Here is a 15,083-nt window from a genome sequence, read left to right on the forward strand (position 1 = left end):
GCTTTGTTCACATTGAATTCACATCAGTTGCAATGTAGTGGTTAACACATGCACAGAAACCTCTCAAACCACTGCTGCAACACAACGATCAGTGTATCCCAAACAATAATTTCTCATCTGTTAGTTTGTCAGTGCCCTCCTTCTAAATGAATCACATAACCGGTCAAAAATGTATTTGTTTTCTAATCTGCTGCCTAAATGGTTGTGGTCTGGTTTAAGTTTAAACAACCAGAAATATTTGGTTGAGGTTTGGAAAAGAATGCTGTCTTTGTTCAAAGAATCCAACAATGCTTGTTGAATGAAAGAAGCAGTGTCGCAAACTCTGTTCCAATGTAAGTAGCTAGCACTATTGCTGCAAAGTTGCTAACTGATGTGATTCACACGTTTGCATTTTTGTGACATCATGGCTTATAATTTGCATAAAGGTTAGTGGCTGTGTCAGCTGAATACTTGCTGCTTACAGCCGAAGAGGAAAACTGGCATTAATGGATTTTTCTTTTTCTTTTTTTTAAATTTTCTTTTTAAATTTTTTTATTTTATTTATTAATTCAGGACAATGCACATCGATGAACCAGTACAGCAGAACACATAAATGTGCCAGATTGTAGCCAGAGGGCTTTTTTCCATCTGCAGTCCATAAGGCAGGTTGGAGTTACAATAAAAAAGACAAAAGATAGACAGTTAATATATAAAAACAATATATAGTATTGTTAGTATATAAAACAAGAAGAAACAAAAAGAAAGGAAAAAGACAAAAACAAACAAGAACAGGACAATTCATTAGTAAAAGTTAAAATGGAAACAAAATTCATTCTCATGCTCCACTGGCACATACTTATTCTACTGAGCTAAGTCAGTTAGAGGTGGTTACACGTTTGGCTGAAGGAGGTTTTTCTAAAAGGAACCTCACAGTCCCTGTTTACAACAGCTCTGGTGATCCAAGACTGCCTGTATTTAATAAAAAAAGAATTGAATTGCAATCTAATATATCTTGCTTTTTCTATCATGATCTGAAGCTGCTAAATGCTAAAAGACATTTTTTTTAAATAAATAAAGTTGCTAAAAGGGTTTGAACAGTTGCTAATCTAGCTGGAAGTTGCTAAATTGGCAATATTGTACAGATGATGAAGCAGACTCTCTTTAGGAGTCAAAACATCACTCTATTTTTTTGTCATAATTCAGTTGATTGCAAGAGGTTGTTTGCAAGCCTACTTTAGTTATGTTACATTAACCATGTGATAGAATATCAGGATTTAAGTTTTGAGAATTCAGTTAATGCAGGATCCTACCTTGACTCTGTCTGTTTCCCAAGGGTCTGACCTCCCCTCTCTTTTCTCTCATTAGAGTGATTTATACTGGTCTACCTGCTCTGTCTGATTGAACTCAGTGTGTGGTCATGTTGTCCATGAATGATCTGTATACATGACAAATTAGTTGTTGATATGTCCCGGCACCAGTGTGACTTGGCAGCTTACTTGATTCACGTTTATAATGTCTATGCTTTCTTTTCATTCACTTTTCCTTCCTCAGGCAGCTGTGTTAGCTGACAAATGCAATGCACTTGTCATCTGTCATTTAGTCACACTGTTTCCGGAAATTGAAAATTGCTCGTTAACACGCAGTGGGAAGGAAAAAAAACTAAAACTTTTACTGACTTCTTAAAAAAGAAACTTTACAAGGTATTTCTCTGCGTCACACTGAAAACATAAAACTGTTTCCATGTGTAACCCTACTTTTCTTCTCTGGTTGTGTTCTCTCTCTTTTATTGTCTTTCCCTCTGCCCTCTCAGTCATTGAAGTGTGTGACTGGACAGCAGTGATGCTCATTAGCATAATGCCGCGGCATCCATCTTTAGCCTGCATGAAGTTGAGGAAAACCTACTGTGTGTGTGTGTGTGTGTGCGTGTGTGTGTGTGTGTGTGTGTGTGTGTCTGGAGCATCAGCAGCAATAACCATTAAAAACAGGGTCAATCACGGTTGAACACATTAGGCATGTTGACAAATGATAGCAAACTTCATGAAGTGCACTCAAACATTTCCTACTTCACTTTCCTGGCTGTCAGGTTGCTGCTGTGTTCTAGGTCAAATTGATAGGTATTGTTTTTTGTTGTACTTTCTTTCAGTGTATCAGTGCACGGTAGTTGACAACCACAAATTGCGCAGGCAGCTTTAAATGACGCCCCAGTTAATCAGATTATTTGAATACATTTGGATGCAGACAAAAACAGTTAAGGTATTTTACAGAGCTGCTTTCTACCATAGTTGTGTGAAAGCTGTTTAACAATGCAGTTGTCATAATGCTGGGAATTCAGCATCACCATTGTGGGGAGGGAAAAATTACTTATAAAATTTAGTAATTCATAGCATTTAGTATGTTTTTCCCCCCTAAAATGTCTTACTTTTGGGAGGGAAAAAAGCTGATCTTGTTATTAAAAACATAATGTTGGTCTGCAGCCTTTGTGGTAAACTTTTGTCTTAACCACCAGGGCCCCCCTTTCAGTTGTTTGAGGCACATTGATGTTTTACATGCTAAAATTACCTTCAGTTTCAGCAGGGGGTCATGCCAGCAAAGCACCGCGTCGCAATAGTCCTCTGAGCCCGAGACTCTCGCCCATGAGTAAAAAAGCACCTCTGATTCATAGTTTAATAACTTTTGAACCATACAAGCGATTTACTCAACTCTAGTTGTGTTTAAATCCTGACGTTTTCGCGTTTACGGCGGTCTTTTCCGGGTCTTTCTAGCCTCTTCAGGGGATTTTCTATCCAGCATGGAACTTCAGCCTCTTTGGGCTTTAAATCCACACTGTTATATCCAAGATTGATCAACTTTATGTCCATAATTCATCGCGTTTTGGCTCATCTCTGCCGCTGGCTCGCTGCTGCGTCTGTTCTCTTTGTCTCTCTCTCTCTCCTGTTGGTTTTTCAGGAAATACATGCCAATATATGGGAGATAAAGTCAACCCTCTTGGATGGAAGGCCAGAGGGGACAAAAAGGCCTTTAGACTCTATGGAAGGCCAAATGGTGCACTATTTAGACACACATTTGCTTGTATAGCATTGCTGTGGGTGTAATATCAATAAATATGACATTATGTTATTATTGGCATAAGTAAATGTCATGAGAGCAAAAGCGTCTTGACTTTCTTTGAAAAAATGCATGTATTTTGTCAACTGTATAAGTTATAATGATTATTTCTTCATAGTGTGACTCCCAAGACATATGACAAGTGTTTTAGAAAGGAAAATGGCTTATTCATTACTTATCTGTCTGTGATATCAATACATATCTGGAAGATTCATGTTCCGTTTTATTTATTTATTTATCTTTAAGGCCCTACAACCATTTTTAACATGCAAGTGACCTCACTGCAACCCAAATATTCTAATAACCCAGTTTGTCCTAAAAAAAATGATGTTCATATCTTGACTGTAGACAACAGGGTTGATGTTTTACAAGCTTTTTCATAAAATAAATCCAGACGGAAAATAAACTGTAAAAATGGCCTCAGGGCCCCCAGTGTTAAAGGAAGACATATTTACATGTCATAGCAGTATAAGCATGTTTTGATTACTGGGACACCTGAATAGAAGAGAGCTACGTCAACATTATTAGTAACCCCTGTGCTTTGCAACTGTATGTCAAGTCAAAATATTTGCTGTGAGAAAGGCCTCTGCCAGAATTTCCACACCTAAATGGAATACCCTCGCAATTAATCTAATTGATGACACCTCAACTTGACCTGCTAAAAGCACATAAAGATTACACTATTACGTCAACATTGAGCTTAGCTCTCAGTATTTTTTGTGATTTACTTTCGACATTCACCCAAGCTCAAAGGTCCTATTTTAAACATCCCTCTCTTTCACCTGAACAACAGGGAAGGACATGAGCAATCTGTTCTGACTTCTCAGTGTCTCCAAAGCAGCTAAATGGATGGCAATGACAGACTTAAGGGGTAAAGTGACTCATCATAGTCAGGATTTAATGTGTATTGTTTTTCACACTAAAAGAAAAGACCAGCCTTGTGTTTTTCAGGATGCATTGTTTCTTGGCAGAACATAGAGGGTGTGCTTTACTGAATTCTGTGAGTATATCAAATCTTCTGCAGTAGACTATTGTTAAATGTGTTAAGTACAATCTACATGCTTTCACTTACTACAATCACACATACAGTAACAGCTAATCCCCTGGACAGTTCTAGTTCACTGCAGCTGAGTGTTAAAATTTCATACTTTACTGACTGCATTTCGAGATGCTGGTAATCATGCTGCAGTCTTTTTTGTCCTTTGTCTTTTAACGTAATACCCTTGGGGATCTCTCCATGGTAAAATTTTGATTCCACTTATAGAGTTATGGGAGACAAAGTTTGTGAAGAATACAATTTTAAAATAGCTTGAGATCTTTGGGATGCTCATGATGAACACTTCCAGAACTTGGCATCAAATAGCTTCAGAATTTTTTGAATGTCACTTTTTCAAAGTTGCCCATACCGTCTAGACAAGCAAGCTGGCATTAACTGAAAAAGTGTGACTGTCCGCAAGAAGACTGACTGACAGGTAGGGAAGACATAAGACAGGTTTCTAGATAAAACAGACAAGCGAAACAAGAGTAAGGAACAAGGAGAAGGAAAAAACATTCTAATAGAACCAACCACCAGACAGATGGTGCAGGCAGGAAAAAAGGCAAAAAAAAGATAATTTAACACACACTGGATGTTAACAAGGTGGAACATTCATCATAATAGTGTTGAGGAAAAACATGCAGGCATGAAATGAAAGTAACTCATCACATCAATGGCAATGTATCGAAAACAGCATCTGTGGCATTGTTGTTTTGTAGTTTGACCATGGCAAGTGATTGTTATTTTCTACCACATCCCAGGGAGCAATCAGCATAATGGTCACTTACCAACAGGGCACTGCAGCACCTACCACACTGGACCAATATGACTCAAAATCTGGGATGCTGCATGAGATCCAATTTTGGGAAATAACTGCTAACTAACTTTGTAGCAGCTGCAGGAGAAATAGAATATCAACAATATTATTTTTTTAATCAAATAAGTGTAAAGTTATAACATCAAAAAAATACAGATGCAGAATGTTTCATGATGGAAGCAAAAAAGAGCAAATTATAGCAGTGTAACACAATTACCGGGTAATTTATATTAAAAAGAATTAATATGGTAGTGAGTCCAGGCCTACAGTTGTTTAATACGTTGTGAATGCGGCACTTGCCCTCAACTTTACACTGGCATCAGAGTCTGAGAAGAATGCACTATACAGATTGTGACAGTGATCGCTCTGATGATGAAGTGATGAAATAATCATAAATGTGTATATGCGTTAAGACTGCTCCATGAAGAGTCATTTCTCAGATGATGATTATTAAGTCATAATCATAAAACATTCTGGTGCACAAAAGACTATTTGTGCAAATTGTTTAAGACATCAAATTTTAAAAAGGGGTCGCAAGTAGTTTAATGATGTACTGTATGTCTTGATCTAAAATAAAAAAACTGAGATGAATAATGACTAAAAGTGAGACAGGAGGACAGAAAAGCCACGAAATGACAGTAGGGACCCATTTATTTTAGTGTTATTAGCACAACTCAAGCTAAGCTATAACATCCCACCTTGAAAAACAGAACAGCAAAGGAGTTATTCCGGTATGTGTGTTATGTGGGAAACTGTGAGCGTCAAGTATTGCAAAGTTTGTAATAATAGAGTTCTAGAGAGATATCAATTGTTCTATCAGAGTCAAACACTAAACAAATTTAAGCGTGCACTTATTTATTCATTTGTACCCACACTGATACATTCCATTCCCTGAATTGCTTATTTCCTCATTGCCTAACCCTATATAATAGGCTGCTTCTAAATGCAGTCCCAGCCAAAAAGTTCCCCCGTTCAGAAAGATGTCCTCATTCTAAAAGGTCTAAAAAAGCACTCCTCACATAGATAAAAGTACAAGAACACACACACACACACACACACACGCGCCTTCCTTCAATTCCTGATCCTTGTCAGCTTTGCCAATTACAGCTAGATTGTCCTCCTTAAGGGCTGGTCAGGAACTCCTGGAACCTTTGAGAAATGTCACCAGTCAGATTCACTGTGCTCTCACTTAGGGAGAATTTCTATTTCATTTCATTTGCCTGGGTTCAGTGGCTGGCTGATACCGAACCCGACAAAGTCAAGATCTTGGCTACTGCGGTGGTCTGGTGGTTAAGACCAACACTGTGCTCTGAACGCAATGTCCACAGCTCGAGTCCGGCCACTGCTGATCTTTGTTGCACATCATCTGTTCTTGAACTGGTTATTATTTTTGATTCTACATAAATACACATGAAACATCTTGCCAAGTTTCAGTTCAGCTCTCACACAGTATATCACTGATTGTGCCTGTAGAAATAATAATAATATAAAATATAAATAGCTTGCAAGTACACACACCGTCAAAACAATTATGTGAAACCTCTTTAGTAAACTTCTAAATATGATTGTTTACCCTGTGTTTATTCAAATTTCTCGCAAAAGTATGATACCCAGTTTGGTGCTTTGAAAAAAGACTTCATCTTCCTTGCTTTTACATTTTTGTTGTTTCCTTTAGATGAAGCAATCGCTTTTGATTCACACTGTTGCAGGTCTATGCATGTTTATTTATGTTTCCTGGTTTCATGTCTACCTTTGATAAATAGTCTGAACTGCTTTCATTTACATGCCACTTGTTTACGAGGCAGTTAGTCATGAAGCTCTGGCTTGGGGCAAATATGATTGGATGAAGTGATTGATTGCAGTTGGGCACACAGGGGCTGACTGTGGAAGCTCTCACACTCAACTTTACATTTTCCTTTGACATGAAGTTCTCTCTGGGTTTTAAGAGTTTAATGACTATTGCCATTCTGACAAAGACTGAATGTTTTGCAATGTGAGATTAAAGTTAATTTTAACTGGGAAACTTGTTAAAAGTCAAAAAAGGAAATGCCATTTAAAACCTTTAATGACTGAGGTTTGCACTAATTTAAAGTAAGCAGAGTGCTGTGCTGTTTGAAGTTTGAGATCGAAATCATTTGTTGACTTCAACATGCTGTCTGGACTGGTGGTGGAAGAAAAGCAAGCAAATAAAAGAATGAGAGAAAAAAAAGTGAATGAATAGAGAAAAATGACAAGTAAAAAGAGATCCATTGGATGAGAAGAATATGTCTGGTAAAAGAATAGAACATGCAAGGCCGATGAGAAAGATGGCAAAAAATACCATAGTATAAAAAAGAGGAAGAGTAAGATTGATTTTCTAATATATATATAGTACATACATACATACAATTGTTGTCTTCATCTACCTTTTCCTCATGTTTTCAGTTTAGCAATTTGTTACCAATGTGTTGTATTAGTAGTAGTAAAGTGTACCATGCACCAAGCTGATGAAGCTTCGGAACATTAGTTGACGGTTGGGTGGGTGCACCGAGCATGATAGACATCAGAGACATCCAGAAAGTGTAAGCGTGAGAGTCTTGGTTTGTGCACGTATAGGAGCTAAACCAAGCTACACCTCTGCCTAACCCTCATGTTGTCCTCGGGTCAAATTAAACCGTTTTCCTACATCAGTGTTCTTTTTAATTAACCAAAATAACATGATTGATTCCGCACAATCAATACACATCTTTACTTTCATTAATTTTGGGGTGTCCTATTGAATTTTATAGCATTTGAAAAAAACAACATTAAAGTGGTTTTGAAATAGTATTGAGTAAAAGTTGTCATATTCCAGTTTGTGATTATCCATCAACATACATTCCTTTAATTTTAGTCTAAATAATTCCTAATTTCTGCTTTTCTAACTCAGACATTAGGTATAATTTCCTATAAATGAGGTTTATTGACCAGAAATTCCAAAAATAACTGTAAAACTAAAGTTAATAAGTTGGTGTTACATGGTGTTAAACATTAAAAAAAGGGACAAAAATGTAAGAAAAAGTTAAAAACATGGATAGACAGCGTCAACAAAAGTGGTAATTTTCAATTTTCAAACACAAGGGTTAAAATGTTAGTGTTTTTAAAGTGACTAAACTTTTAAGTCATTTAAGGTTTTAAAAGACCCACACAGGGCATGAATCAGTGAGTTTTTACCTGGCAGCAATTTGAAGTGTGTCTTTGTGTACTAGACAGAGTCAAACTGCTTTGTGGGAGTCAAAATGTGATATCAGAGTCTTATGAAGGATGCATACTGCTTTCATCAAAGTAATGCTCTGTAACACAACAAGTGTATTTTGAATTTGAGTCATGTCTGGAGCAGCGAGAGGCAGCTCATCAACAAAATCCCTTTTTAAGTGACATTTTCTCTATGCTCAGCTGGAAGAACTTGTCGGCCCAGTTAGAATCTTTTATTTCCTTCTTTTACAGGCAGCAAGATTATAAGGTTGATTTGTTTTAATGTATAGTACTTTTAATAAAGAGAAAGAGGTTTAAGCAACATCACACAATATGAACAGTCCTATAGACATCCACACCTAACTTGAAATGTATTACAATCTCAACTCTCTAGCTACAATAATACATATTACAGTCATGTGAGCACAAAAGTACATTTAATGTTTCATCTTCACAAATCATTTGCATATACATACAATCATTCAAGATTTGATTTACAGCTGAGGTGTGAAGATGAATCGGTGCTATATTTTTACATTAACACAGCTCATACTTTAGTATTAACTTTATGCTGCTCAGTAAAGAACTGCTTTAATTTCCACTGTGCGGAATACCTTCCACTGCACCATGGTGCTGTTCATTATCCAACACATGAAGGAAATGTCACATTTAAATTTGTAATTCTGGTATTTCCAACAGGCACCTGAAGGCAGCATTAATTTAATTGTTTTTCTTTGCAACAGAGCCAATCAGTCTGTTATCGTAAGCTCAGAAATGTGAGATGTACCAATGTAAAGTTGTTAAGGGATGCGAGTCAAACTTAAGTGTTGGTTTACCTCACAGAACAACAAGCATCACACAGTCTGCTCAGGCGAATGCAGGTGTGGATGTTTTATTCATTTCGTTGCATTGTATCAGAGTTGTGCTTACCACCAACTCACAGGTCAGTCAGCACATTGAGAAAACTCAACATGACCAGTCCACTCCTGCTGGGAAAACAACACTTGTGCAGGATGTGTTTTTAACCCAAACGTATATTTAACTATATACTACTTATTGTACTTCCATACTCATTCCTAAAGTGACATTTTGAATGCAGGACTTTTACTGATGTTTTGTGCAATGGTTTTTTCAACCCATTCTCACTCCAAACTGGTCAGATAAGGCACCAGTTTTAATTAACTCCAATTAAGTCTATATCTACAACCTTCCACTGGAAATTCTGCTGCTGGAAATTCCGCTTGATGTCATTGTTTTCGGACGGATGTCCGTCACTTTCTTTGTGTTGTAATTTTAAACTCCGGTCAATTTATGAGGATTGTGGTTAACATAGTAACACATTGTGGTTAAACTGTACTGCCTGCCTAAATGGTTTCCTCAATTGAGAGTCCATTAAATGCTTCTGTGTAATTCATCAAAGTCTCCAGAACCTTATTCACTCATGCGAAATGAGTTGTACTGCTCCTAGTTTTTTCCTTAACACAGGGCAAGTACAAGTAAAAATAAGTGTCCCGGTAAAAAAACACAGACACAGAAATAAAGACAGCAGGTACTGATTTAAGCAGTATGGGAAGAAGTACAGAGACACAGTCAGAGACAAGCTGCAAGGTGAGGAGAGCAGAGAGACAGAGACGCAGCCAGAGTAACTGATCCAGAGACATGAAGAGGAGAAGCCAGACAGGTCAGAGAGGAATACGCTTCTAACTTCTCTTCTGAGAGTGTGCATGTTTTTGAGTGTGTATGTATGAGAGAGAGAGAGAGAGAGAGAGGGAGAGAGAGAGAGAGAGAATGAAGGTTTCAAGAAGTGCAAAGCAGAAAGTCAAATCTCCCAAGATTGCAGTGATTGGAACGAATCAATGCCAAAGCTATTAATTGCAGTTTTACAGTATAACTTTTTTAGCCTGTAAATACCAAAGGAAAACTAGTCTTTGTTCTTTCTTATTTAGGTGAACTATACTTCCTTCTTTGTTATTTAGGTGAACTATACTTCCTTCTTTGTTATTTAGGTGAACTATACTTCCTTCTTTGTTATTTAGGTGAACTATACTTCCTTCTTTGTTATTTAGGTGAACTATACTTCCAGCACATCGCTTGCAATAGAACTGGAATGTTTTGAAGTGATTATTCATGTCTGTTCATATGATGTTTTCCATTTGTCTGTGTCCATTTCAATAAGTCCTAAACCTGTGTGTGTGTGTGTGTGTGTGTGTGTGTGTGTGTGAGACATCGAGAGCATGCAATAGCATCTCTCCTGTGCTTGCCATAGTGTATCATTTCATTCCTGTGTTGACTCTCTGTGACCTGAGGCGAGAACAGTAAATTGGCACTGTGCAGTGTTTGAATTGATGTGAGGCCACGATGAAAGACTCTTGACTGTCAAATAAAAACTTTCTGAGCTAATTGAATAAAACTACTCAAGCCTTATATCAAGGGGTTTGTAGTCTGGTATTTACAGAGCAAAATAATAATAATAAAAATATCTATTTATAGAAAATATATATTACAAAAATAGTCTTGTTGCCACATTACTGCTTCCCTGCAGCCATGTCAAAAGCCTGCCCTCTACATCCTACAAAAGCCTTCAGCACCCCCCTAAGGCAAAACAAAACAGAGCCTAGAGGCTCCAACAGCAAAGACTAGGATTTTACCCGTGGGGACCGAACATCACAACAAACCAGACAACAGACCACACAGGGACGCACAGCAGCACAAACCAGACACAGAAAATTCTAGAGCAAGGTGGCTTACTCTTACTTAATTTGTGCATTTTCAATGTCCGGAACGGGAAATGACCACTGAAGGCAGCAACAGAAAAGTTGGAGAAAAAAATAAATGTGCAAACAGTTGTGAGACCAAAAATCCTTCTACCAGAAAACAAAAAACAGCTATTTACACAAAATGCAAGCAAAAAAACCCCTCAATTTACAGAAAAAAAAAATGAAGTGAATCCTTGATATATTTATATACATCAAGGATATTTAATATATATATTTAATATATTTTCTTGGCTAAATATATGTGTATGATACAAAAATATGAAGTATACATTTGTTTTATTCCAATAACTGTCAGAAGATATGTTATGAAACCATCCATTTTAACAAACATTTTCTAACCATCGCTCCATTCATTTAAATGTTGTGATCAATAAGAAAGAGGCGCCATGGAAAAGGAGGATTAGTTCAAGTTGGCTTCATGCAGATACATTTTCTGAAAGGAAAGCAATATAACAATTTATGTTACCAAAATGAAACAGATGAGAGAGACTTTTTTCAGACTTGACTTTGTACAAAATGGAATGTAGCATATTCACAACAATATACATATACCTAGTGTATCTCTTTACAGAATCAAATCCTTTGGATTCCTTTAAATAACTTTCTATATGCTTTCCCTCTAGGATTAGACAAACACTCCAATGTTCCTTGTAGATCTTTTAATTGAGTACCAATTTGCCTTGCCGGATCCATTTTTTAAGCCTCCATACAAAATGAAAAACTAATCCATTTTTCACCCTTACAAAGAACCGGCTACTATTGATTTGCTTTATTTCCCAGGACACATTTACTTTTCTGGTATTCCTCAAAGAATTAGCACCATGTCGAAACTACCCAAAACTGTTCTTGGTAGGTCAACTGTTCTATTTTATTGTTTCTTACTTTTATTCTGTTCTTATATGTTGACCATTTCTGTTTTCTTTTTTATCTAAGTGGACACAAAATAAACTAATTATGTCATATTGTCAACTGTTAATGATGTCTTGGCCCCATTCGTCCAATCTGTCGCAATATCCATCTTCTCTACAAGTTAAATCAGAATCAGTCTGGTTGTGTAACAGTTTTAACCTCTACAGTCTTTAAAGTTTGAGATTAAATTACAGTTCCCTTGTTAAACAAACACATTTTCAAGAAAAGGGAACAGTGAGGTAAAAGGTGACATTTTTTCACACAGTCAATTATCATGATGTCAAAAAAAGCTGTACACACCATCAGACTGATGATAGCTGATCAAAATGTGCTTTGCTATTTTTCAGCAGAGCAGGTTTAAGTTAATAAGGATGTGATAAACCTGTAAACCACTTTAGGCCATAAATGGGTCTAGATGACGGGCAGGGCATATGGGATGAATTTGGCCTTGGGCACTGCCAAATGGATAACATTGCTCAGAATTTTAATCAAGCTTTCAATGACATTTTACCAATCCTTACACACCACATAGAACAGCAAGCAAGCACGCACGCACGCATGCATGTAAGCACACACTACACACACATACTATTTCTGATGGATTCTAAGACTGAGGTCAGGTCTAGTCAGTGCCTCCTCATCAGCTTGTTAAATCTCACTCTGAAACACATTCAGCATTTAAAAACATTGTGATAATTAGACTTCCTGCAGAAAACAATCCTGACTGACCTGCATTATTACAATTTTGAACTCACTTAGCTGGAAACAGAGAGCACATGAAATCTTTTTGTAATCAAACAATTAACTGTCTTTGGAGGAAATTGTATGTATCACAAAGAAAAATTGCACACATTCGGTACCTCTGATTAATGTGGGAAGAACGGACTTGCAGGGAAAGATGTGCAACTGGTCTACATCTGCAGACACATGAAGAAGAAGGAAAAACTCAATGGACATCGCGGGTCATGTATTAAAGTAGGAAATATATGTAGCCTATATAAATTAATAACACCAAATATTTGGTTCATATTAAGTTTATTGTTAACTGGCTGTCAAGAAGGCTTGAAGTAGCTCAAGTAGCTGCCTGCTGATTCTGCAGTGGCTGCATCCTGTATGTGACTTTTTTCTTGCAACGTATTTTGTGTGCATCTTGTTGTGTTTATTTCTAAATATTTCACGCTGTATGCAAATCAGGATTCCGAAATACTGTTATTGAATATAATTGAATTGAATTATTGAATTGAATAAAACTAGTATTCTTCTTAAGCAGTTTTGCACAAAATCATATACAGAACAAACTTGGAAATCAGTCACAAATGTCTTGGCCCTCAGCAGCATATTTATTAAGCAGGAGAGAGTATCATTGTATTATGGCCAAAGCATGATGAGTCCTTACATGCTCTGATGAATTGATAAGTACTAACTGAGTGAGACAGTGAATAAGACTAATGCATTTTCTCAGTCAGCTCTGCTTAACATGGCTGGGGCAATACACAGTATTGGTTTAGTTGGATTTGACATTCTTCTCTGTTGATCAGTCGAGGAGGAAAAGAACAGCAGGATTTGAAAACAAATTCACCCACATCGGACATTTAAACCGAGCAACAGAAAGAGAAAACTGCAAAGGGAAGGGTAATTGAGACACGAAACGGGATATTTTTTTAAATAGATTTTAAGGTCAATATGTCTGCCTATAATAACGTAGTGTTGTGCTAAACTCTATAATAAACAGTGTACGTTCTTGTTTATGAACAGCTACTGAATAGATGTTCCTTACATACTGTAAATATATTGTTGTTCAAATGGCCGGTACATTCATATCTGTGTTAATGCACCAAACCCACTGAAAAACACATTTAGTTGTATTAGATAATTAGTTATAGTTAATAATGGTGGTAACGTTTTATTTGCATTTTAGACTTTAACAAAAGAAAGAAATGTATTCACATACATGCAAGCATACTGCACATCTTTATGCACAACCCCTACCCCGATGTTTGTGGTTCACTCAGTCTTTGTCTCGGTTTCATCATTCTTGCTTTTGTACCCCTTGTGTTCTATAAACCACTGCATGGTCTGAAGGTCTAGAAAATTATGTATCAAAACATAACAAGGGTGCACACGCCTTAGCTATGATTGAATCCCAGTACATCAAGGCCCATTCTGGCTAACTGGTTATTGAATCAATAAAGTGTCCTTGCCGGGCGTGACAGCGGAAAGTTTCAAGAAGCAAGGGCATCTCGTTTTGCAATCATGTTTAGCTTTCATCGGAAATACAGGTAGTGCATTATTGCAACTGGCTGCTAGTAAATGGTTCATTTCCTCAACAGAATTATTGTAAAATTGATAGCTCAGTAATGATGCATCTGGGCATCTGATGAATACAAACAAACTCAAGACACACCGTGAAGTCAGAGCTCCATTTTATGGCTTATTGTTTTCAATTCGAACAATATATATATATATATATATATATATATATATATATATATTTACACACAGCATGACATAATCAGAATTAATGTGTAAAAGCATCTTTGTTCATTTGTAACAGTGTTTTGCTGTGCTTTGATGTTTGTATTCAGCAGCTCTTGTATTTAAAGGTACAACATGTAATTTGCAATGCATGCACTCAGTTTGCAAAGCTGAATTATCCACACGTTAAAAATCTGTGATTCTCCAACATTTTTCAGCTCATCAGTGGAGGGGCTGCTGCCAACATTTGCTCACCTTTATCTTACAGGTAAAACACTAAATAAAATCTCAGTGTCTCCATTTCTAGAGAGGGGCTGCAAGCCAGCTTTCTTTGATAACTTTAGAACCAGTGTCCAATGACTAAAGGTTTTTGTTTTGTTTACTATTTCCTGTTTTTTTCCCACTGTTTGTTTCTTTGTTGGCCCTGCTCTGTTTGTCTCTGCTGTGTTTCCTTTTTTTCTTCTTTTTTTTTTTTCCTCCTACCTGCTGCTGCCAGCTGATCGTGCACACCTGGTAATCATTCCACCATCACCTTCTCCCGCCGCTCACACCTGCCTCCAATCTACAATCAAGACCAGTATTTCAACCCCGGCTCTACAGACCATCTTCACTTGATCCTTGCTCTAGTCACCCTGGTGAAACATGCTGAAAAGCCTTTCTGAAACTCTTGTGTTTTCCTTGTGTACTCTGACTTACCTTTTTGTGTTTCTCCCCTGCAATAATCACCTCCAATTCTGTCTGTCGTCTCTGGTCCTCTGGCTTCACCACTAGG

The 15,083-nt window shown here is 37.1% G+C and overlaps 1 long non-coding RNA gene across 1 annotated transcript in view; it reads left to right on the top strand.

Annotated features, from left to right (window-relative positions):
- Positions 1 to 2,883: 2,883 nt before the first annotated feature.
- The window catches only part of LOC116704367 (uncharacterized), a 16,706-nt gene continuing 4,506 nt past the window's right edge, over positions 2,884 to 15,083 (top strand). Inside the window, exon 1 of the long non-coding RNA XR_004335666.1 lies at positions 2,884 to 2,895. This is a non-coding gene — a long non-coding RNA (uncharacterized LOC116704367). The remainder of the gene's footprint in view (positions 2,896 to 15,083) is intronic.

Source organism: Etheostoma spectabile, chromosome 16 (assembly GCF_008692095.1).
Source record: "Etheostoma spectabile isolate EspeVRDwgs_2016 chromosome 16, UIUC_Espe_1.0, whole genome shotgun sequence".
In the NCBI taxonomy this organism is placed as follows: domain Eukaryota; kingdom Metazoa; phylum Chordata; class Actinopteri; order Perciformes; family Percidae; genus Etheostoma; species Etheostoma spectabile.